General features: G+C 37.7%; 1 protein-coding gene and 1 long non-coding RNA gene across 2 annotated transcripts in view; one reads left to right on the top strand and one right to left on the bottom strand.

Annotated features, from left to right (window-relative positions):
* Window positions 1-26,874, bottom strand: part of CDKAL1 (CDK5 regulatory subunit associated protein 1 like 1) — a 412,737-nt gene that overhangs the window by 285,850 nt on the left and 100,013 nt on the right. The gene's annotated exons all lie outside the window — the stretch shown is intronic.
* LOC108494257 lies at window positions 5,024-8,288 on the top strand. Its single transcript, XR_001873796.1, has 3 exons — window positions 5,024-5,113; window positions 7,991-8,050; window positions 8,130-8,288. It is a non-coding gene; the product is annotated as an uncharacterized LOC108494257 (long non-coding RNA).

The raw sequence follows: 26,874 nt of genomic DNA, 5'->3' as shown, positions 1-26,874 counted from the left end.
ATGAAGCTCTCAGGCTACAGCACTCACGGTTCAATTTGGGGAGTATCTACAGAGAACATAACCACTGCATATCTTGGACAAAAAATACAATCTTGAAAGTTCAGTTAACCTTTATTTGCCACAATGACAGCAGAGAAACTGGTCAAGAAATAAGGGGCAGAGATATTAACCTTGATTCAAGAAAAGTTACACAGAATGCAAGGGACAGCCTATGCAGACAGGAAGCTCTAGCTCAGAACAGACCCATTTATGTAGTACCAGTCAGAATTTACCAGTTACATCAGTCTTCTGATGTTCACTCAAAATGTTTATTTACTTTAAAGTACACAGTTACTTAGAAACATTTAAGCATATTGCGCACTTTCAAACCTTAAGTGCTTTCCTCTGGCAGAGTAGCATTTGACTGGATATTAACTTACATAACTCCTTAGTTTTGATGTTATCTTAGCATCAAGTAAGAAACCAAAACTCTAAGATTAAATGGTTAAAGTGTTCATTTCATTAGTAACATTTTGACTCATTTTGAATTCAACACTGAATATCAAGCCTTGGAAGTAATGGAAGCCCTGAACAGAACTAGTGGCTGTAGACGAAACACTGAGATGCAGAACCTGCTTATGTTTGTTAACTTTGTAGATCATCCATTAGCACATTAACCCAACATGACTACTGCATTATAATGTGCAAAACATTAAAGAAGAGAAGCACTGAATAATTTTACCAAACTTGCTAGGTCTAACATATTACGGGGTTGCTCCAAGAACGATCTTTCACAGTTGCATGTCGTATCACAGTCTCCCGACAGACTTCTGTCAAACTGGAACCTTGTAAATCCATATTTTCTCCAGCAATGTATGAATTCATTAAGTGTTTACTGTTATGTTGGAATAGGCTACGACACGTCATAACACTTTTTAGAAAAATTATCCAAAAGACACAATTACTTTAGACAATTTTATACTCTTCAGCTTGGTTGAGCTGTCTCCAAGCTGAATGCACTAGAGAAAGTGATGTTCAACAAGCACACGGATGCTACATGAGTATCTGTAGGTCCTCAGCAAAGGCAAGTTCAACCAAAGAAAAATAAACACCAAAACAAAACAAACAAACAAAAAAAACCAACCACAAAAAACCCCAAGCTCAAAACAGACTAGTACCACACAGAGTTACGTTACTCACAGTTTTCACTTCACACTTACGAACAAATCTATTTACAAATTATAGCTCAAAATGAAATCTCACAATATTACACAAATTGTAATAATAAAGGAGATCACAGGCCATTTTGCCAAATACCTCGTGGTGGCTGCTGCACTAAAATGAAGTATTGTAAAGGAAAAAAATAAATATCCTACACAAACACAAGTATAAAATAACAAGAAAATGTATTATGGCTATTACCTCTATCCAATATAAATGCAGCAAATCTTTACAAAGCGTCCGATTTTGTTTTAGTGGACTTTCAGGAAATCTTCAAACACCCATCTCACAGAACCTCACTGGTCCTCTACTTGCATGCTAAGGTGTATAATATGACTGCAAATTTTATTTCACCTCTGTCTTACTCATATTTCTGTGGATAAACAACTATGATGAAACACTAATTTAGTATTCTTCTTAGGCATGGAACATTTCTTATGTAGCAACATGTCTCCAAAGTCTGCAATCCCTCTTTTCTTTCAGTGGTATATATTTAAGGGTTTTGCAATACTTCAATGGAGGTTATCTACTACATACCCATGAAAAAATAAACAAAACAAAACAAAAATTGTACTTCATGTATTACCTAAAAATGTCACATAGCACCATGTGACACTCCACTAACTCAAAGGATAAAAATCACTACTTATATAGTTTTACAGACTCAGCCTAGTGCCTGGAGGCAAGACAATAAGCCCTGTCTCCAGCAAACAAAGCACATGTCCCTAGGCAACTCAGCATCTGGTATAATCTGCTGCTAGCAACAGCCGTCTCCATCTACTTGAAAACCTGTGAGCACTACAGAAGAAAAAGCTTTCATTCAAGTCTTTTTATCGGAGAAAAAAAAAAATAAACAAAGTTTCCCCTGACACATTAAATGGCATTTTAATGTTATTTCACAGCTTTAACATTTTGCCATATCTTCTGGGACTATAACTAGAGCTAGGGGGGAAAAGTTAAAATGAATATTCTTCATAATAAGCATCGCCTGCATTTAACTTTTTTAAAGTTGTACAGGTCTCTACAGAATAAAGAATTTTGTACATTGAGATTTTTTCCTTTAAAATGCAATTAAGTGGACATGCCAGAACTAAATTTTCAATCATAGCCAATTTTCATTACATCTATAATACACCATACAATACATGAAAACCATCATAAATGAAAAACCCTTGTAAGGAAATGATGAATTTTTTTGCCTCATTTTCAAGAAACCACTTCTCAAAATATGCATTCCACTACTATATTGTCACTTCCTTTTAATATTGTTTAATAAGCCCTGTTCATATTAACAAAAGTCTACAAAAATTATTTTTCAGAAATCTAGTTAGCACAAGAACTGTATTAGAAGAGCCTTTATCCCTCCAGAACATGAATAGTAATGAGAATAATACCTCATGGAATCTGGTAGGTGGCATGAATAAAAACATCTTCTCTTTTAGAACCCTTTATATTTTTCAGTTACATGAACCTTACCTTGAACTTTCAATTTAATTGATTCAGGAAACATCTTTTAGAAATACACTCTTCTCTAAAAAACTACTTGCAAGATATACATCTGAATAGAAATTTAATTAGAGCAATTATTTTTTTAAGAAAGGAATTATTCAAGCTACTTCCTAAGCAAAGGCTGGAGAACAAAAAACAAGTGAGAAACAACGGGGGCATGAAGTACTGCATACAGTAGAGGACTCATACAAGATCACAGATTATACTCCATTGCATAGAAACAGCCATTGCAACTATAATTGTACTATCAGACTTAATGAAATATGTTCAATTTATTCTGCCTGTTACAAAGAAAACTTAAAAATGTAACTAGAGAATTCCTGCCTTGCTTATCTGCACTTTCATTTATGCTGTTAGGAACCTGCTCAAACTGGAACATTCTGCTCACAATTTTACATAACATGTTGTTGCATTGATCCTCTATGTTTTAGTTTTCAAGCTCCAAGAAAATTTGGCCAGTAATATGACAAAGATAAAGAAACACCTGTCATCCTCAAAAAAAGCACCCCCTAAGTGTTTGCTACATCCGCACTGTGTGTACAGCAACAGCACTGGATACCATGGCAGCCAGTGTAGGAAACTATATGTCACTTTTTCATGACTTATATAGCTACTCAGGTTGAACCACCACAATAAAAAGTTAGGGACCTTTCCCTGAGGTTCAAATCTGAGGAAGCCAATAAAAAAGTGGAAGCAGAGAAGATGGGCCAAGTTCAACAGAAGACAATCTGTGACACTGAAAGTAATTGATAACTTGCTCTTTGCTGGAGAGAGACAAGAGAAGCCAGATCACCACCACTCACCTGCTCACTTCCCTTTCCATAAGCAGAGCTGCCCACTGGACACTCATAAGCTGTGAACTATTAAGTGAGTAACTCATAGCTTTCAGAGAGCCATCACTACCACCCACCAAAGTATTCCAGCTGCACAGGAAGGCTTAGCAGGCCTCTGAAATCAAAAGCAGTCTGGTCTGCAGTGAGGCAAGCTGACAAACTACAGACTGGTCAGCATGAAACAGGCAATTTGTAAAGTGCTGCTCTAGTACCAGATACATGAAACCAAATATTATGCCTACAATCCCCAATTTTTTTTCCTCCAAAACCCACTGTTGGTGGAATTAAATCATGAAAAAGTGTATAAACAATGAGCAGAAGGCTGCTGGCAGCAAGACAGGTAACAGTCAAATACAAATAAGAGTGGAATTTTCAGCAAAAGCAATAAAATAAGGGGGAATGTGCTGTACAGTGAGCTTGTTAAGCTTTGCATTGATAGTAGTTGGGAAATGTTTAAAAATAATAAGAGGAACTATTTCTAATGCTAAAGTACAGCAAGAAGTAATTTTGTTATCTGAAATGAAAAAGGAATTATTTCAACCTGAATCCAGGAGATGACAACTGACCATACTCTCAAGTAAGGTTTTACACCAATGAACTATCCCTACCAAACACAGTACTCATCTCCTCACTGTTGTACCTGCACAAACCCGGTAACTTTCACATAACATGAATAGTTAAACTGAACTGTGCAATGCATCAGAGTAGTCTATTTATGCCATTGTCAGGGCCTCCTATTACACAAAATATAACACACTCCTTATCAGGTATTTTAGAAAGGTGGGAAGCCATAAATCAACAGGACATTTGTGTCTAGAAATGCCCAAAGAAATATTAGTATAGATGAAAAAGTTCTGCTACAGCAGCTCTAGCTGAATGCAGTATTAGCTGGGTATATGATGAGATCAGGCTGCCAAACATTATAAAAAGTAAAACTGAGGAGATACTACTTCCCTCCAGAAATGGTGTTGTGATGTCTCTGGGGAAAATGAAATGCTATTTGGCTAAAGATGCAAGTATGTGAAAGATCTTCCAACCATCACATCTACTGAATTAATCAGCAGAAAGCCATAGGTTTTAAAGAGAGCACAACACCCCTGGAACGAAAAGATGGTGCCTGTATAGGATTTGGAATACAATGCTGAAAGTCCATAAAATCACACAGCTATTTTCTGTTTGAAAAATTACAAATTGCAACTTAAATCGTAGCTTTACAGGCTTCGAGCCAATTTAATGTCTCATTAGTATCCAAAGGCTTGCGTCCCATCCTCTCTGTCTGCTGCTGCTAACTCCTACCTTTCTCCAACTTCAACCTCTCCTCTTTTTCAGTTCTGGCCATCTGGTATCTCTGTTCTGAGCTCTACAGCTCACTGGGCCTTCCAGGGCCCCGTTTAACTCATTGATATAGAAGAAACCTATTGAGCCAAGTTTGGGGGGTTTTAACCATTTTATTCCATTAAGTTAGCTCATGGGAGAAGGGGTGCAGCAGGGCCAAAATGGAGGTCAAGGGAAAGCTGTTAGGAAGGAAACAGAAAAAGAGAAGGACATGGGAACTCCTTGTTTCATCCATGGTGAGTTTGACAAGTCTTGTGAAACCTTTGAGGTCACAATATGCTGAGCAGCGTGGGTGAACAGAAAGCAAAAAGGATGTAGGAAACTCATACATGTTCTGCTTTCAAGGTTAGGGACAGCCCCACAGACAAAGGCCTGTGGGAAACCTGAGGGAAGCTCATCAACATTACTAATCAGAGCAGAACCACTCCAGTCTACTTAGGCCTGTCAGTTCCCTTGTACACTTCCACAGCCCCCAAAGAATTATTGTAATTTGTCTGCAAGGCACATGAAAATGCAAAGTTCATTTGAGGATGCTTATGTTGATTATTGGAGTTTACTGAATTGCTCTTAGAGGACCAGGCTGCAGCAAAGTAACTATCTTAGTTACCATGCTGCACTCACTGAACTTGTCTCCTTTGGCAAAATCAGGTAACATGCAAATACTCTGGGGGAAAAATAAGTTGCAAGTCCTCCCCCTGACAAAAGCAAGCATGTCTTCTCTGAAAATACTTCAAAAAAGAATACTTCAAATACTTGAAAATACTTCAAAAAGAAAAAAATGCTTGCCCCATCAAACTCCAACCTGAGGTTGTAAAGATGAGCTACAAGCAACAATAAATAAATAAAAGTACAAAAATATCCTCCCCTAGCAGAGCTTTTCATAGAAGGTGAAATGTCAGTTCTGAGAATAACTTCAACACTCTCATGCTACATACCAAACTATTCCCCAAGTTTCTGAGAGGAATGGAAACTTGTTTTCATCCAGCTACCTGGCATGCAAGTGAAGTGACTGCAGCTTTGTCTGCAATCTGATTTGAAATTCTAGACCCAGTCAAATCTGTGCGCGAGTTTTACTCCAATTTTCTGTAAACGTAACTTTATAGGCAGCAATTAAAGATGCAAGAGCTATTCCTGGGCAGTCATTACTCAAACAAATGTAATATTTTAGTGGTAATGATGGTCTTTTTTTCCTGCAAAGGCTTTCAAATTAATAGTATAAAGATTTTCTGAAATTGAAAAAGCAGACCAGAATATACTAAGGAAGAAGATGAGATGAAGGAATATATCATAAATCTCACCTTTGCCCAGGCTGGTAATTTTTGTAGCCCCAAGCAAGGCTGAATTGACCAACATGACAGAAAATTCCAGGATGGTCTTTGGTCAGGCTAGGCAAACATGGTTACAGGCCAGTTCCTGTCCCTCCAGATGATTGAAAAAAGCAGATTTAAAAAAATCAATAGACCATCATTTGAAAGCAAATCTGCAAACCCCATAATTAGAAATTATCAGCCTTACAACAACAAACAAAAAGTTTTTAAAAGCAAAGTGTTACTTAATCACAACCTGCTCCTTAAAAAATTTTGTCCTGGCTGGTGGCGAACAGATTTTTACTTGTTGGCTAAAAACCATATATGTTTTAAATTATTTTTTTCCTTATTATTGGAAAGTGGGGCTTTTTCTTTTTCTGTTTATTTAAAAGATTGAGGGACCTTGTCATACAACAGAAAATACTAGAAACAGCATTTGTCCTCTCAAGACTGTTAAACAGGCTCTGTTAAGGGAGGTATCAGACCAGGTGCCAGTACACCCACTCACCGGTTCAAACCTCCCCCAGCTCTAATCAAGTGAACAGTACAGTCTGCCAGGACTTGTTAGACACTGACAAACCTTCAATGGCTAACACAGGTGACATTCATGCTTTATAGAAGCTATTTGCTAAAACATTGAGAAGCAATTTCTTTCTGCAATATTTTGCAACTGTTTAGGCTCCTACCATTCTTCTACAAATTTTGGAGTTTATGACTTATTTTTAAGCACATTAGTGGTAGGAACACTACTATGTTTTCTTCCTTCCTCCTTTGAGTTCTGATCTTCAGCTCTCTGCTGACAGCAGAGTATCCTGAATTTCTTTGAGGCACAGAGTAACACATATACTGAAGTTCTGCTTACTTGGTCTTGCAAACGCAGAGGCTGCTGGCAGCCACATGCCAGGGAAGTGCTGCAGGTGGCAAAAACTGGAATTGCCTTTAAAAAAAAATTTACCAGTTTTTGCATATCCTTGAAGCCTTATGTCCTTTATCACATAGATGACAAGTTGTAGTAAGGTTCTAAAAATATTTCACTTTCTTTCTACATCTCCAGTTTCCTGTTAGTCTTTCTTCAGCAAGGATCTAAGAAATAACAATGGCAAGAGAATTTTCAGAAGTAGAGATAGCTCCAAAGCTGTAGAAGTAATTTTGTCCTTTTCTCTTTGCCTTCTTCCATTACCTTCCTCCAAGTGCAAGCATTTTCACATTCTTTCTACTACTTCAAAAAAACAACACTTCATTCTCCCCCTTTAAATGTGAAAATTTAATCCTATTCTGAATTTATTTTTGCATATATAAACTGTTTAAAGATATACATGTCTCAAAACCACAGAAAGAAAATCTCACATAAATTCACTTGGAAAGGGACATTAAACTTCTGACAGATTAAAGAAATGGAAGTCAAAATCATTACAGTGAACTTTTATATAGCCCACTCAACTATACCTCTGTTCTTTCTACACACATTCCTGTAGGAACAACAATATTCTATTGTAGTATTTGTGTCATATGTCACCTTTTTGTTTAGGTAACTGACCATTTATTCTACTTTACCTTCCCAATCTTCCCCCTCTTAGTTCTATTCATCCCGTTAAAAATAAAAGAAGGGCAGTTTAGGGCATAAAATAATGATTCTAATTAATTTGTGAAATACTACACTGCTTCTCAGGTTCAAAGTCAAGGCAGGCTTCAAGTTACACGTATGCATGGCCAATTGCTGTAATACAAAACCTTGTTGATACAATGGCTAAAAAACGAAATTAGTTTTGAATGAAAATTAAATAATCCATTTTTTTTCCCCCAAAGGTGTAGGATGACTCTCAGTAACAGACTACCTACAAAATTTAAAAAGGATCATCTAAAGAGGTTGCTGTTCTAGAAGCTATTATAAGTACTTTTCTAACATTTTGGTAAGTATAACACACCAGGATTTTTTTTTCCATAGGGTGAGGACAGTGAAAATCCAGAAAATGGAAGCAGAATTTACATGGATTAAACACACAGAACAGTACATGACACTGACAGTATTGTTTTATTGAGTCATCAGAATAGAAACCCCTGCAGGATTCTATGGTGTGTCTGACATGGAACATTGTGATAAAAAGTTGAGGATAACAAAGGAGCTAACAGCCAACTCATTTTCTCTTGGACTCCTCCAGGGCAGCTGAAAAAGAAAACCACAGACCTGAGGGGCAGCCAAAATTCTGACCATCAAGGTTTTTTGTTACTCAGAAATAGGTGGCTAAAACTACTACATGAAAAAAGGAAAAATAACTTCTTAAGAACCACTAAATGTAGTTTTCATCTTATGTGCACAGAACACTGTCAGAAGTTATCCAACAAAAAAGAGGAAACAAAATTCAACAAAATAATTTTTCAAAACAGTAAGCCACATATACTTTTTCCCTTATGGAAATACTTTGTGAGCAGCCACACTGTGCCTAGTTTTTGTCAGGAAATATGAAACAGATAAGGTGTATAGCACAGTGTGATGAAACAGAAACAAGTGACGAAGAACAGAGCAGAAAAAAAAAAAAAAGGGGGTTTAGGTCCTAAATACTGGAACCTTTATTCTGTCCAAATTGCACTGTATCACATTTTTATTAACCTCTGTTTGCTTGTTTTAATTAAATTCTTCCAATAAAGACCAGTAAGCTCTTCCTAATCTAAAGATATGAGAACTGATCATAATATCTGAATAGCAATAGAAGTAACAAGCTATATAGTATTCTGCCTCTTATCCTCTCCGTTCAACCTCATTGACTTCTAGAGGCCACCTGGCCTAACCTCCCGCTCGCAAGTGGACTCCTGGTAACACCATTACCCAGTCAAGGCTGGGAAACTTGCTGTCAGTTATGTCTTCCTGGTCAAATCAAGAAGAACTTGGTTCCATAATCTTTGCAATTGTCTTTCAAACAATTACAGAATACTATTAGATTATTCACTAGATTCCTACGTGCCAAACTCATGACAGCCTGTCCGTTTCAGTAGTTCTCCAATGGACCTGCTCCAGTCTCCTTGCATCCCTCAACTGCCTCTGCTACACTAAAAACACAGTAATCCAGGTGAAGCCCTGCCAAGTAAAGAGTAATAAATGCCTCCCCTCAATCTCCTGCTCATGCATTATTTTTTCCACAACTGAGACCAATTCATGAGAGTTGTTTCACGTTTCTTGGTCTTCACCATACATCTCAAATCTTTGCAACAGGCTACTTAGCCATCAGCCTTATCTCAGGAGATTACGAAGCTACGATAACTAACTCTTCATTGATATCTTTAATTTCTCATTGTTTCATACCACATCTAAAAGAATGGTAAAGGTCTAAACAATTCTCCATGGACTACATTTTGACATATGCATTTGCTTCTATGGTTTCTTTTTAAAAAAAAAAAAAAAATTGGGTTTCTGTGTTGGTAAAACATCTTAGTGCTTTCCAAACTCACACAAATTCACCACAGTTCCTGAAAGCAACAAACTCCTACACCGCTTTAACTTGATGCTTTAGTAGAGCATTGCACTACACAATACAATACAAACTGAACAGATATTACTACTCTATTTCCTTAGACTGAAGCTGAGTCTGTGTTTCTGAAGTCTGAGTGTGCTTCTGAAGAAAAATGATTTTTTCTATTCAGGCATTTTTAATCACATTATCAAAAACAAAACAAAAATTCCTGGGTGACTTGAACGATGACTGCACTATGCTTTTGCCTGTACATGGCTGAAAAAATTCTCCACTCAGTTGTTGTCACTGATGCTTATGCAGGGGAAGAGAGAAGATGCTATTAGAAAGCAGGAAGCTCAAAAGCACATCAAGCAGTGTAAGATGGCTTTAGTGCACTCCCACTGTGAGGTGGGACTGATCAGAGTAGCTACATCTGCTCATTGCTAACAATTTATGCAGCACGCTTCCTTCCATCCTGGCTTAGGCTTTTTGATGTGTATGGTTGAGAGACCATTTGCAGGGGGGTTGCTGAGAGAATGAAGAGAAAGAGACGAGTCCTAGAAGTAGCTCAGAGAAATTACCAGTTTAGACATCTAAATCTAGTTCAAAATATATTATTTAAAGAGCTAAAAATTGTAACTTCTATCAGAGTTGAAGGGGTAATTTCTCTAAGCATATTAGCTTGCCTAAGAATGTTTCCTAAAATAACCAAGATATTATTCTAGTACTTTTCACAATAGATGATATTGTACAAGTTTAATACACTGCCAGGCATTTCATAAGGATAGTAATAAATGCATGGGTTCATGAAAGTTTTAGGTCACGTGCATATCTGAAAGGACCGAACAATTTAAAGGATTCTAAGAAAAAAAGTTAGTTTCTGTCTTAATTTCTAACAAACGGCAATCCAGTGTGGACTGAATATAAATATAGGCACATGACGACAACTACTTTACTCCCAAGGCTCTATTTCCTTTTTTTTTCCTCCAAATTTCCCATAAACTTTAATTCTAACAGATTCATACCACCATTTTTATAGCATCCCTTCACCTGTACATAGACATAGATGAAATATTCTATTTTTGAAGAATAGGCAGGCTCTAACACTGCACAGCACTAAGTATGCAGTATATAACCAGCAGTAGTAAGTATTTGAGCATAGGAAATCACATATAACGCCTCACCAGGATTTCACAGTTTTATCACCCATTCCAGTGATCAGGAAGGTCAGGAGAAAGGCCTCATTGCAGCAGGTTATTGATCAGTGGCTTTTTAGAGATAATAATCTATCATGAGAGCAATGAATCATTTTTAAAGGTTATTTCACAAGTCCTATGCAAAATGAGCTAGGTGTTTTACAGATAAAGTTTCTGTAATCATCTTTAACCTTTTCCTCAGTCCCATTTCTGATGAGCGATCACCCACAGGTCAGGACAGGAAATGGAGGCAGACTCCACCTGCACACAGAGCTTGCAAACTTCCCTCGTGCAATGGATTCATGCTCTTATTAAGGCTCTGATGAAAAAGGCCCTCCATGTCAAAGCTCCCTCCCTGGACTTCAGACACATAGTAAATTCATACCAAAGTTGTAACATTCAAGTTCTTCTGTAACATACAAACAGTTCATAACAATGATGATATCAACCTTTAAACAACTTTAAGAAATATAAATTGCTCAAACAGCATTTCCTATGCAACCAGTGCGTATTTTTAATTCATTTCCATTTTTAATACAACATACATCTCTGCAGACTTCAAGACACCTCACACCAGGAAACTATACTAAATAATGCAGTGCTCTGCATTAAGCTCACTTAGCTCAGAATTCAACTGAATCTCACTGTAAATTGTCATCCTGTTATGCAACTTTGGAAAAGAAAACCCTCTGCTCCTACCAGCAGTTTCAAAGAAATTCTGTTCTGCAGTTCTCAAACACTGCAGAATTTGAGAGGATGGGAGAAGTGCTAACTGCACAACTTATGCCTTTGAAATTTGCTCTAAAAGATTTCACGCGTCTTTCTTCTAAATATTCATAGAAACTCAAGTACAGGTTTCAGATTCTGATTGCACTAAGCGTATAATATGTTTTCTTTGAAATACCACTTCATTAATAAACATCATGATTTTTTCCTACCATAGCCTATATACAAAGATTCAAAGTATTAAATAGGCAATTGAGCCTTTTTCTCTGAACAGTATACATACACAGGAAGATCTTCACCTGTCATCAAGCAGAAGTTTGTCTTTAAACAGGTGCCAGAGGAAGCCAGAACTTTTCTTTTGAATAAAGCTCAAATTGGGAAACTGAGCACTGCTCTCCCTGAAGAGCCCTTCAAAATCTGTGCCCCATTCATCACCTTTTCACATTTCTTGCTAGCAGACAACACACTCCAGGATTCCCTAGCATTCAAGAGAGAAAAGTCTGTGTTAATCTTATTTAAGATGATACAAAACTCTGTATCTGTATGAAATAGGCCTACCTATATCAGCAGAAAGCAGGTTAATTCTTCAGTAAGGGACAGTATGTGTGAATTTAAATACATTACATGCATACTTCAAAATACACTACAGAATTATAGAAGTAAAAAAGTAAGTTCTGCATTCCTATAACCAGCAGTTCAACATGATTTCTTTTTTTTAGGGCATCTTAGATTTAAAAGTATAAAACAGGAAGGAGCAAACATCTTAGGTTCCTGACCTGGTTTTAATAATCCCCTTTACATACAGCTAGACAGTGCTGCACTGCACACTTGTCTTTTTTTTTTCCCCCTCCTCAAATTAAAGCTCTTACCCTGTTGTGTGCCCTGATCATGGGTCAAGTGAAGGCCAGATCTACTCTGATGACCTTCAGAAGACCTGAGAGCCCTCATTCCCCATGCACTCTCCTTAAAATGTTGTTATAGCTACATTCTCCCTCACTACTCCCAAGAGTGTACCAAAAATTGCTCTTACTTTCCGCCTCCATTCACAATATATATCAATTTATTTCTGCCAGTATTTGCCACTTTCTGAAAAAGCTATCAGATGTTATATTGTAAGAATGTCTTCCCTCTGACAGGAATTAGGCAGGCCCAGACAACACCCTATGTGTAAAGCAAGGTTAGCTTAAAGAGATACTGCACTACCATACTCATTCCTCTCCATGGAAATAGTTGTAGTTAAAATAACACTGAGATGGATAAAATGTGTTTCCCTCCAGTTTGAAATGTCATCAATACCACAAAATCACAATGCCAGTAAATAGAGACACCAAATTAGAAAACACAAAACTAGAAAAGAATTATTTGCTGCAGGAAACTTCTCTCAAACTGTGCTGCTAACAACCTTTGCTTTAAAAAGCAACCCAGGAGAAAAAGCAGATAAATATTTTACTATTCATACATTGGCTTTATCAATTTTAAAACACAAAACCAGAGCATGTGTGGTGTTGACAATGAGTTATAATGTTCAATAGGACTGCTCAAGCTCTGAAAGTACATGAATAATTTGAGAGCTAGCACATAACTCTCAAAAGTTATAAATTTTAAAAAGCCAACTCCTTAATTTCATGTTCTGTACTCTAAACTATGTGCACTTGACCTTGACATCAAAATGGGCAACATTTTCAACTTACTATACAGTTTAATTATATGTTACATTCCTGCTTTATTGGTATTCCATATCCTGATATTAGAAAATTTGCAACACATGTATTGGATTTACTACTGATCAATACAGCACAAAATGTTTTCATTTTTACTACAATTTTTCTTTCTGCCAAACTGGGCATAATAAAAGGGATGCATGAGTTGAAACTGTTCAAGATAGCACTGTTTTCTCCAAAACAGATTTTGCTGACTGTTACCAGAAGAGGAAGTCACACAATGCTAAATCAGAGAAAGCATTGCTGAGGCTATGGTCTCTAGTTGGTATCTATCCAGGCATCATCTTCCAGAATTTATCCAATCACGCACTTCAATTCCTATTTGTACCACAGAAAGTGCATGGGAGCCGTCTGAAAGCCTACATTCTCCCCCTTGTTGCTCTCAACACTCTCCAGCTACACATACCCTTTCTTCTATAAATGCAGAACTCCACCTGCCACATGATCACCAGCCAATATTCCAGAAAGAGCACAAATACAAGACTGGCAGTTCTGCACAAGTCCAAACAACATTGGGTGCTTTTTTCATGATTATCAACAATAGTTTCCTCTGTGGACTATAAACTATGCTCTCATATCTTTTGCCTACCATACAGTTCTCTCTAGGTCAAAGAGAGCTTCAGATTAAAACAACAATCTAGAGCATCATACTCTTCCTGTTGTTACTGTTTCTTTTATTATTAACCCAATATTAGCTTTCCCCTGGTCTAATGGAACTTTCTCAGCATTGCAGATTTGTTAGATTTAACACTCGTGAATTACTACCACAGCTATGGCATTTTAAAAAGCTAGCAGATTTATATGCTTTGTATAAATTTGTATAGGATATATACAGTCTTAGTACCACTTCAAAATTGGTAGAATGTTTCTTTTTAGTTCTAGTGTGCATAGCCTTCCCCTTATTCTTAGAGCTCCCCACCATACATATTCCCTTAATAACATTAGTGTCTCTTTGCCAAAATTCTAGGTTATGTAACCTTATTGTAACATTTTCCACTTTCCTATGGATATCTAAAAAACTGCCTTAACATCACCTGATTAGACCTTTATTCCACATTTCCCATCCTTCTTGATTACGGAATTGTGGACTAGCTAAGGAACTATTCCCACATAAATCTCAATGTAGTCTAATTTTTTCTTCTCAGGCAATTTTACTGGTTTCTTTAGTTCTTTCCAAATGTTAAACACATTTTTCACTGAGATAATTCCCATGAAGATAATCAGCTTCATACAGTCCCTAATCCTTATCAAACTATCAGTTTGAAAACCATTTATGACTTCATCTTTCCCTGACACAGTCAGTTCAAAAATAACTATCAACTCCTTTCAGGTAGAAAAATTTCTATGGTAAAAATACAGACATACTTAAACGTGATGTTTTAAGTTTTCTGAAAAACACTGTTCAGTTTGGAAAACAGATGAACAGTCCAACAGGTCAGAGAGACAAATAGTTGCGTAGGAAGGCACCTTGTTACACTGAACTTCTATTTGTCAAGTAAATCTCACTCCAGCAGAAGTTCCCCATCTGTTGCATATAAAAATAGCAAAACCAGTTTGTTTGCATTCCCAGTAAAAGCTAATCAGTGAGGGGGTGGATGAGCTATGACGTGTGGGAGCAAGATACATCTTTGCTTACCAACAGGCTTCCTGGAAGAGTGAAGTAGAAGCTCCTACTGACGGGGACTCCTCGCCACTGATAGTGGGAGGGTAGCAGGGGAGGGAAGGAGAGCTTCCCAGTTTTACTGTTAACTATGATAACGGCATGAAAACAGTGAAGGTCTTAGGAAATTCAATAAAAGAACTATCTCAAAGTAAAATCATATGGTCATATGGTATGAGTTTCAGAAATTCTTGTAACATCACAGATCATGGTTTTACTCGGGGACAGAAGAAAACCTCTGTCTTTAGGAAGCTGAGGAAATTACTCCTTCTCCAAGCTTAAAAAATAGAACTGCTCCTGGTAAAGAACAAAAGTAATGATATTAAAGACTGACAGTTCAGTAGCTGTTTTCTGGCTATTTAACAAGTCACTTGCTTTCAAGAAAAATCTGACTTTTGCCTTAAAAATTATGTGCCCGAGAACTTAAGCAGCTGAATCTTCCCACATCTATCAAGTGTTGTTTAAAAAATAATCCAAAGACACTAAACCATTTCACAAGAAAACACAAACACCACTGTGTGATATCAAGTATTTTAAGTACCACCTGCAGCAACAAGAAGCAGCAGAGCAGGAAAGTTTCTAATTACCTGCTGTAACAAAAAACATACAAAACTTGAAATTATCACAGGTAAGTAAGCCCCAATAGAAAAAGTTCATCTTTTTGTTACTTCTGTTATCCCAAACCAGAGTTTCCAATAATGATTTAACATACTCAAATGGCTAACACAACACTTATGACTCCGTATTCTAAAGAATCAACAACCTCTCCTAGAGGAGGGCAATTACCAACCATCAACTGCCTGAACATCATAAGTTCGTGCTATACTCTCAGAAGTCTGGGGTTATTGATGCAGGGTCTCAGACACCACTACTTTCACAAAGATCTCAGATAGAGTGATTTTTTCTGAAGTGAAAGAAGTAAAAGCTACAAAGCCTGTCAGCATAAAACAGAAATCTAACTCTTGTACATGTGAGCCTCTGGAAAAATTGGCATCACTTCTACCAAAGCAGTATTTGCAATAAAATGAATGTGCTGAATAGGCTAAAGACTTATGACAGTCACTAGATGACAGACACACAGATGAACTATGGTTATGAAAGTCAACATTGGATCTTGAACTCTGCTATTGGAAGACATAAATATCAAAACAAAAGCTCCTAAAGCTCGCAAAACAGTTGAGATTCACTAATAAGTATTGCTCACTAAATAAGAATTAAATTGAGCTGAGGATTGTAGGGAAACATGAAGAGATTACCACATTAAAGAACAATTAATGGCCTGTATAAAGTTTTAGTTATAGAATGGTTTGAGTTGGAAGGGACTTTAAAGATCATCTAGTCCCAACCTCCCCTGCCATGGGCAGGGACAACTTCCACTACACCAGGCTGCTGAGAACACCAGCCAGTCTGGCCTTGAACTTCCAGGGATGCGGCATCCACAACTACTCTGGGCAACCTGTTCTAGTGCCTCACCATCCTCACAGTACCTAATTTCTTTCTAACATCTATTCTAAACTTACTCTCTTTCAGTTTAAAGCCATTTTCCCTTGTCCTGTCACTACGTGCCCTTCCTTGCAAGTACTCTTTCCATTGTTCTTGAATAAAACATACCAGATACTAGAAATTTTCTTTTTGCAGTATTTATTATGCACACACATCCTTTCCTGAGTGTAAAAAGTCAAAAAGTGAGGGGGGAAAGTAACTTCTTTACACAAATATATTATCCACTTTCTAAAAAGTATTGTATGCCAAGTACCTGAGTAATACCACAAGACAAGGCAGAAGCTGAAATAAGAATTTCTAGTTTGCCAGAAAGATCTTGTAAACAACTAACAATCAATAGGGTTTTTATTCCAAATGCAAATTTCCAGCATTTGTTTTCCTTTTCCCCAAGACTTGTGCTACATTAGGATTGGACTGTTGTAGAAACTAATTTATTTAAATTTGGTTTAGAGCTGAAGTCTCAAAAGGCGAAGCTTTCATTGGGCTCTGACTGATGGAGTCTTGGCTGAATAATTCACTTAGGTCAGAATTCCTTGTCTCACAACAAGGTGGATTTGTCCCTGTTAAACAGTTTGGCAATTTACAGTAGTAACATGGATTGGGGCAATTCCATACCTTCTCTGCAGGGGTGGACAGTTGCTGGAATGCTGCTTTCCAGCTCAGACTTGGCAGTGTTTACATGTGAAACTCACTTCGAGATAGGAACCCTTTTATCGGACTATAGATAAACCAAGAATAAAGTTACAATGTGGAGTAGAAGAGTACTTCATAAAATCTTTTATGAAAACAAAACCATTATCCCTCAGACGCCCTTTCAACAGTACCAGATACATTAGGTAGCCTCAGGGAAAAAGTTCTGAGATCAGCCTCAAATGGCAGAACAAAATAAGAGGTCATGTATTTGCATGTTTAATATGTTGTTAAACACAGTATAATCTGATTTATTATCCTTAGTTTATTAGGCAAATTTAAGAGACCTTGAACTCCTCCTACACTAACCGAGGGCACCTACTTTATCTAACTCGTGTCCTTCTCACATGTTCTCCTTCCTATTAAAACAGTCTTAGAACTGACAAACAAAAACCCTTCAGTAAGCAAGCAATACAAATGAAGACCTTAGTTTCTGTACACAGAGTTACAATCTACATGGATAGCTACCAAGTACCTTCTGCAACAGTGTCTTTTATAACTGCAACATCCTAAAAAAAATGGAGGGGGAGGGAGGCAAGCACCAAGACGATTAAAATATTCCTTTTCCAGTGGAAACAGAATATGTCTAGGTAGTACACAATACCTTTCACTCATATTTTCTAATGTTCTTTTAAATACTAAATCTCCTCATACCTATCTGGTTAGTTATTATCCACTTCTTAACGGTGCCACAAATCTGTACAGACACTGAAGTGGACTGAAGGGGCAGTAAAAGCATTATTATACCTGAAGTCTTTACTGTGAATTCTTTAACCTACCTAGGTCAACAGCATATCTGTTAACATATCTGATCTCCATTCCAACTCTCGAAACATTTCATCCACTTTTAAACTGAAGGAATAAAAGGGGGAAAGAACAAAAACCCTGATCTTCCCTCCAAAAAAGTTATTGCTCTAAATTAATCAAGGACTACTGATAGAAAAAAACCCACAGAATTGCAGCACATGTGCAAGCAGCTGGATGAAAGACCATCTCAAGCATCCCATTTTTACCCCAAGTTATTTGTTATGCTGACTTCAATAAAGATGAGGTAACTATTCAGTAAAAAGTAACAGTCCACTTGATTTATTAAATGAAAGCTTAAACTCAGAGGGGACCTCTCATTCAACTATTTTTTCATCAAAAATCCATATTTAAAAAGACTTCAGCACTTCAAATCAGTCATTCTGTGTTGTCTTTTCTCTTTGTTCCCCATTCCCAATAGCAGAGATTGCATGAACATTTCCAAAGAACACTTTGAAGATTAGTTCAGACACTTTTGCTGGAAGCTCCCCATTTTGCTGTTTAACTTGTTGGTTGGTTGGCATAGCTAGAAGGCTAATCGAACTTACCCTTGTTGTTAGTGTGCCAGGTACAAAGAGGAAAGAAACACTTCACAAGGAATACTCAGTACTCTGTGTCAGAGCAGTGTCCATTTAGACCAAGGTTCTTGTGCACTGTATTCTCCTAAGAGTTTGTTCTTGGAGGCAGATGAAGAGGGGAGCATTATTAAAAAATACATAAATAAATAAATCTAAGAGTATGTTGACAGGAATCTGGCCTGCCAGCCATGACCAGCAGTCAGATGTGCCAGGCCAAGAACAGGAAAACAGAGGGCATCATACTAGGTGAGCCAGTATGAGGCAGAAGCAGCAGGTGATACAGGAATGAGTAGAGCAGCAAGGATGTAAAGAAGAAGAAGGGCCAAGAAAGCAAGACATGAGGGAGTAAATACATTACAGGACACGTTTCGTGATTTACCAATGCTTAACAAGATCTGTCATCCTGCCCTCAAGTTTCACAAATGCTACTGGAATCCATTCCCACCAGGCTGACAATCTGGGATGACTCAAGGCAACTGAATTATAGTGCTGCAAAGGCTGACTTCCTAAATGCTCTTCCAAAAGAACCTGAGGATGGTTTCCACCTTTACAGAGCACCCTCATAAGCTTTCATCCTAATGCCAAAAGCCAGAACAAGCAGTTGCTAACCGTTTTAAAAATACACAAGCAGAAAGATCACGAGTCTTCTCTGTCTCAAATAAAATATTTGAGGAAACAATATATTTCAACAGCTGTACATAAAATTCCCTCCAGACATATATTAAAACACTACAAAACTCAGCATAGGTATGCAATGGATTATTGCTGATTTATACTATCACTGTGGCATTTAGTAATGTAAAATAAGTTAAAAATGCAACTAGTAGTATAACATTACTTCCTGGAGAGCAGGGAACTCATCCTCCATGCTAACAACAAAACCAGGCTGTATTTCATGCATTCATTTAGAGTGCTACGTAATAACTGCATTTAACTAAGCTCCCAAACTTGACAGAGTTCTCAGAACACATACATGTGACTTAGAATAACAAGTACTCTAAATGTCACGGTTCAGCCAATACAAAAGACTTAACATTTTTTTTTAAGATTGCAGTATGCACATTTGCAATTACCATCAAAAAGACTTTTAAGACCCGGTCTATGTTATTTCAGACAATTCTCATGAACTAAAGCCAACAGAGTATGTGTTAAGGAACTAACATTCTATAGAAATTTTGTTTGCTACATAAAAACAGTGCTGCTAGAAGAATATCATGCACTGTAATGACTGTAAAAATATTTTATAGAACAATAAATTACTATATATTTTTTTATCTAAAAGCATAAGCACACTGTGCAGGTTATCAACTTCTCAAAAATGCATTTTTCCTGTAACCACTGAATAAATACAAAAGGACTGTCCAATAGTACTCTTATTCTAATGCTGTACATACAATAAGGCAACCAAAAGCAGTGCATACTTCATTCCTGCAATTCATTACTGCTTCCCAGAGAGCACACTGCCTAAAAGCCCAGTTCCTCCCACCTTACTGCTTAGTTTCCTTCCCTCCAGCTTTTTTTTGACTTTCTCTACCCATGCAAAATTTTACCAGCCAAAAGAACAGTGTAGTGTAAGTGCTTTCTGCTGTTGAACAGCGAAAGAGATCTGCACCCATGTCTGATCACGAGACAACAAAACCTCTCGGTGAGTTTTGTGCCGGGGCTGCCTTGCTGTGCAGGAGCCAGCCCAGCCCGAGCTGCGGCTGTCGGCACTGCACTCCCAGAAAAGCAGGAGGCTCAGAGTGAAACACAAACACATGGAGAGTGTAAACAGATGCCTAAGGAGGAATTCTACTGAAAGGAGAACAGTAAGTTGTTAAAACTCAAAAAAAAGGGTGGCCAAAGTTACTTTCTTCTGAACCCATTGGCAGGCAGGTTTTTATTTGTTTTTAATACAGAGAAATGCATTATTTTTATCCATTTAGAACCGAGGTTCTGTCATACATTTACCTCCTAACTTCACTCCCATTCAAAAGTGGCCAAAAGTGCTAATTACAGGTTGTTGTAGGTAAGCAATTAAAAACAAGAGAAGCTATGATCACCACTGTATTAAGTCAACCCAACACTAGTGTATATGCAAAACCAAAATTTTCAGTGGGGCCAGCTGCTGAGAGTTCTACCCAGTGACCATTTTCAAGTGGATCATATTTGTTATCTGTGTTGTTCGAAAACAAATCCATTAAAAAAAAAAAAAACAAACAGGTGAAGAGCATAATTATTCATCACCACTGTGCCTAAGGGAGAATTTTTAAGTGCTTAAATTTTGTCTTGCAGATTTGAAAAGCTGGCCTCTAGAGAACTGTATTTCTAGGGTTGTGGGTTATCATTAAAGAGAATGCAGATGGCAGAAAAAGAGATCTTTTAGATTAATTCCATAAAACATGGTTTTCTGACATTCCTTCCCAGCAGTCAGCTGAGCAAGTAAATAGAAGACCCACCAAGTAATACAGATGAGATGGAGAACACAGGTGGAACACAAAAGAATGCATTTCTTGACCATAAGCAATTGTCTTGCAAAATGTAAGGGTGACTAACAGATCAGTGGTCAGCTCACATGTTCAGCTATGTAGGTATGGGTCATCTTCTGGATACATTGGCATTTACACAGTGCAGGAACAGCCAACTTGAAATCTTAAAAACAGTTCCAAAAGGATTTGGTCTTCTTATGCCTGATTTTATCTGAAGCTCTAGCTAGAAGCCCACAATCTGCAAAGTGTACTGATGTGGAAAAAAGCACAGTAATTGTAACAATTTAAAATCCACATAATTGCTTGTAGCATAAATTATAGAATCACAGAATGGTTTGGGTTGGAAGGGACTTCAAACACCATCTAGTCCCAATCCCCCTGCCATGGGCAGGGACAACTTCCACTATACCAGGTTGCTCAAAGCCCCACCCAACCCAGCCTTGAACACTTCCAGGAATGGGGCATCCACAACTTCTCTGGGCAACCTGTTCCAGTGCCTCACCACTCTCACAGCAAAGAATTTCTTCCTAATATCTCATCTAAACCTACTCTCTTTCAGTTTGAAGCCATCCCCCCTTGTCCTGTCACTACATGCTCTTTTAAACAGTCTCTCTCCAAGTTTGTTGTAGGCTCCCTTCTGGTAGCTGCAACTTTGACCAGACCTACCTACAAACACAGAGAATACACATAGATAATTTGATACAAAAATCACCAATCTTTACTTTCTCTGCCCAGTTTGATAGTTCAGCATTAGAGAATACAGCCAAACTAATGGAAGCTATGAACTTTTTATTTTGGAAGTTAACAAATTCAAATTTGAACAGTGGGACAGATGGGGGAACTGCTAAGCGAACATAAAATTGCATATTTCAAAGGCTGTTTTCTGGCATGATAATAAAAAAGGATAAATCTGCTAGAAACCATGCCAGAGGCAAGTGGAAATATAATCAAATCAGCGCCTGTAAAGCTCACCTTCTGAAGTCTATTTGCTCTGTTCCCAAGCAAGCAGCTATAATTACCTTCTCAACTACCTACAGGAGTTGTTAAATTTAATAAATTTTACCATTTTTAAAAGAGTTAAATGCCGCGTAATAAGAGTTAATACATTCCCTGTTTAAATAAGTAAATAAATAGACAACTATCTCTTGAAATACACCTTAACAGGTCATAATATGTGGGAATAAGCTGATAGTTTTCTGACTCGGTAAGACCCCTACCAAAAGGCTCTACTTCAATATCACTATGCATACATGGAAGCTAGCTTGGTAACCATATGCAGCACACAGATGTTTCATCATGTCATGATATGCTAGAGCTGACTATCCCATTGCAAAGTAGAATGATCTTGTTATTAAAAAGAAAAAGGGTTCAGAATGGTGCTGCTTTGCATTTTATGTATCAGCTTTCATCTGAGGATCATAAATCCTTTCTTTGTCCAAGAACCATTTTTCTAACCTCATATCCACAAGGTGGATATCCTTCTTTATCGCAATTTTACAACCCCAAAAAGTAAAGACTGACTTGTTCAAAGTCACTCAAGCAGTAAAACCAAAACCATGTTCCAAAATCCAGACCATCATCCTGTTGTCAAAATTAAGCCAGCCTCGATTGGTGCGAAACAAGAGACAGACTGGCTGCAACTTTTTCCAGTTCAGTGGACAAAGCTTTCCCTTTAAGTGTGTTACAACACTGGAGCCAACGGAGCCAAAAAACTGCCTAACATAAAATGAACCACATTCAGACTTTCACTGCCCAAGTGTTGCACAAACCTTCGGTCTCAAAGATGACTGGCACACATTCAAAGTGATGAGTAAACCAATCTCCTTCAATATGCCATTTCTGATATGGTGTGAGGGACAAAAAAAACTCTTTGTACTTAAGAGGGAGTGAGTTTGGTTTTAAATAACTCAGACTTCATTTTACCCACCTCATATAACTGATTTAACTTTACAAGGTTAAATCAACTAAACCTTTTAGGAAATTAGACAGTGTCAGGGACATTCTCTTTTCCAGAAAAAATATCAAAAACTGCATAAGAGAACAAAGAAGGAGTTACTTGTCTGGCTCCAGCCAGCTGGCAAACTTGCATCCCCCAGGTCAGACCTGGAGCTCAGCTCATTGGGTCTGAGATGGGGAACTCACAACCACCTGAGGAAAAACTCACAAGACGCATCCATCAAACTTAAGGGGCATACTCTCCTTCCCAAGTCCATGCATGGAAACAACCCTATGAAGCTTATTCACAGTGTTTACACACTAAAACAGTTTAGCTGAGCCCAGACATGTTGCTTGTGTTCTTCCATGTGTTTTAGATAAATTGCCCATGGGCTCTCAATGGAAAATTGTCCAGAAAGATGATGAGCATGTATCAAATGCAGTGTCTTCATACATACACTGTTCCAATGAAGACTGTGGATTAAATCGCTGTGGGGACTTAACTTCACACAAGGATTTCCAGGATGTCAGTATCAATCAAAAGGAAGAATTTTCAAAATTATTTCTTTTTTCTTCAAAATATTCAGCTGGACATTTTTAAACTAGAACTACAGTTCAGCACTAGAGAACCATGGCACAGGCCTGTGTTATCAAATTGTTAGTAATTTCTGTGTTATCAAGTAGTTGTAGTGAAAGTAAAACACCTTTTTTCATATCCATCCCAGTGCACTTCAGGTGCATTTGAAAGATTTCTCCAGCTTAAATGATGGTTGGTATACAGGGTTTTTTTCAACAAGTAATTTAAGAAAATTACCAATTTTTCTGGCAACCAAAAATGTAGCTGCTCATATTTTAAAACTTTAGTATCTTATCCCTACTATGCTTCTACTGTAACAAAACTACTACCACACAAAATTTTTTCTTGTTCGAATATATTCACAGTTGTCTTTTGAAGGAAAACAGATGAGTTCAAGCTATGAGAAAGTTCAGCTGGTATTTATTTCCACAACAATATTTAACTGCTTTACTGCACTTAAGTTCCTAGTGTGACACTCATCGTGCTTCAAAACACGGGGCCTGCAGAGGCCATGCTATCAGACTGGTTAGAAAAAACAAGGTCATATGGCTTTGAAGGGACTACAGTAGCTACTGGAAACAGCCCCTCATCGATATGCTCTACATATGCTAAATTATTTTAAGAAGTCGAGCAGGAATTTGCTGGAGCTGATTGCTTTCAGTTTGCAAGTCAACTCCTTTAGAAACAAGCTGAGGTACCACTGGCTACACCATCTCGTGGTACAAAAAATGACCCTACAGACTAATTTACTTAGTAGCTGATAAGCTGTTATGATTCAAGGCAGTGTATTTCTACTGCAGAAATAGCTGTAACTTCACCAGCACTGAAGCTTCCCAAAGCTAGGAAACAGGGTTCACAGCAGGAAGACAGGCAAGGGACAAAATCTGATCTAACAAATGTGATACTTGAAAATTCTAATGGCAATTTATGAAATGCCTTGAGATCCCATGCAAGCCTAAGACATAGTTTGTTTATATAACCCATATCCACATGAGAGCTGAAAGCTATTTAAATGCCTACCAGTTTAATGCAGACAGAACAGATTCAAGTTAAGCAGCTTCCAGGATGCATCAAATAATATTGGAAGCAAGAATACAAGGGGCCAGCATTTGTCAGTTAACAAGCTGACACAGAAATACATTTGTGATAGTTACTCAACCTATGATTTTTTTTTTTTTTTCAGTATCTGATTTTGGTCCCTGTAAGCAAAAACTTCTAAAAAAAACCCAAACAAATGAACAAAAAACCCCAAACAAACCAAAACCCCCAAAACAGAAGAAAAAAAACAATCAAGCCACAACAAAGAGCACACTACACTAGGTTTCTGCTGATATAAAATTACAGAAATCTGCCAATAATGCTCTTTTAAAAATGACAACAGATAAGTGCAAAGAAGTTTTCAAATAGCAATAGAAGTATGTATTGTACTGTATTCCTCACTGTTTCTGAGTGCATTTCCTAGGCAAAGAATATTAGCCTTCATAGTAAAAAATCACATTATATCTGCAGCCTAAAAAACAACTAAATTAAGATGATTCATTTCAAATTATCAGGATCTAAATACAGGCTACAAAATACTGCCAATGTATTTCAAAACAAAAACATTAGCTAGAAACTAATTGTGTTATTTATTGCAATTAAAGGATTTCCTTCAGAGCTTATTTTGCAGTAAATACTTTCCCTATGATTATGTAAATTTAAACACAACACACTAAAAAAACACTCTAATATACATGTGGTGCTTTATGGTAAAGTTTTCAGCAAATTACACAAAGAGGTTCTTCTTGCCACTCTCCCTTTGGCTTCCTAATCAATACTCAAACTCAAAAAAACCCCAGATTGTAATAGTAAAAAAATTACACACCTATTAACATTTAAATAATTCCCACATTACTGGGGGCATCAAAACTTCTCTGTGAAGGAATAAAATGGGAGGAAGCTGAGGGTTACACCAGCAGATCGCAGCTGCCAAATCTAGGCTGGAGGTTTTTATCCAAATGCCTTGATGGAGAACATTGTAACTTGCTTTTCCTCAAGGACAGATCATAAATATTCTGAGTTAAAAAAACAAACAAGCAAAAAACTCTCCAAACAAAAAACAACAACCCCCTGTCAAGAGCTATGTCTTGCACCGAGCTGAGCCCACTCCCAAAAGAAGCCAACTATTCCAGCACCTCCCTGTGACCTGGAAACACAAAACAAGGGCACAAGCAGCAGGTGTTGGGACAGCACAGGGAATTACATTACCTGAGAGCAGTGCAGCCCTTTTTATTTCAGAGATTAGCAAAAAGAAGTAAGTTAGCCTACGAAGAGGTTATAATTTACCTGTATGTGACAGTAACACAGTGGTGCATTTTGTGACCATTGAAAGAAACCTTAGCAGTGTGGGGCTTTTGTGTGCATTCAAGGGGCCAGTAGCCAAGCATTCTCCCAGCCCAGTCAGCCTGCAGCTCTCCTGGACGGTTCCTAACACACTCGACAAATAAAAGCGCCAAAATAGCGCAGCCACTTGCCAGATTGCCACAAGAACAAAAGTACAGCAGGTGGCCATCCACAACTCCAAATAAAATCACACGCTCCTCAGAACTTTATACCAGTCCCTGTGTAGTGTTGGATCTGTTTAATGTTACTCTTCATCCTCAATTTTCAAAATTAAAAGAAAAGGGGTTTTAGTGACACACAAACCATGGCAGGAGACAATGATCCAAATGGTATCATTCAGCAGTCAATAAAACAGAGAACAACTATGGCATCTTTTTCCCCCTGTTCTCCCATTTTTTTTTTCCCTTTCAATATTTATTAAGTAAACCAGTGCTTATCTGGGCTAAATCCCTAGGCTCAGTGAAACACCAGGTGGTAGACTGGGGTAGTTTTCTAGCAACAGATGGCTCAAACATTTTATGACAAACTGACGTGGAACTATTGCTAGTCAGACCATCTTTCAGTTACTTCTTTATATAACAGCAACAACTCTTTCGGGGAGCTCCAACAGCTGCTCACCTGCACCAGGCCCCCCTGAACACAGGGAGAGTGAGGATGTGGCTGTGGGAGCCTCCCTGCCTGCTCCCTGTCCACTGCTCAGGGTGACACCACAGCAGGAGCCAATGCTGGGCACTGCAAGAAAACCCAGTGCTTGCCATTTCAGACAAGAAACTTGGGAAACACTAGTTCTAGAGAAAAGCTGCAAAGTGCAACCTATGACTCTCATGTTAAAATTTATTATTTCTCAGTTATTTTTACTTACTCATTGTCTTATCTGTCCTCACTCAAAGCAATTGTGGTCAGCTACTTTTAACCTTAAATAGGAAAGGAATTTATTGCCTTACACACTTTGCTATGCACCATAAAGGAAGATTACTTGGTTCACCTGAAATGAAGAAAACCAT

This window comes from Lepidothrix coronata, unplaced genomic scaffold, assembly GCF_001604755.1.
Source record: "Lepidothrix coronata isolate B3197 unplaced genomic scaffold, Lepidothrix_coronata-1.0 Scaffold23, whole genome shotgun sequence".
NCBI classification, from domain to species: Eukaryota; Metazoa; Chordata; class Aves; order Passeriformes; family Pipridae; genus Lepidothrix; species Lepidothrix coronata.
The sequence above is the reverse complement of the archived record's forward strand: the minus strand, read 5'-3'. Positions and strand labels throughout refer to the sequence as shown.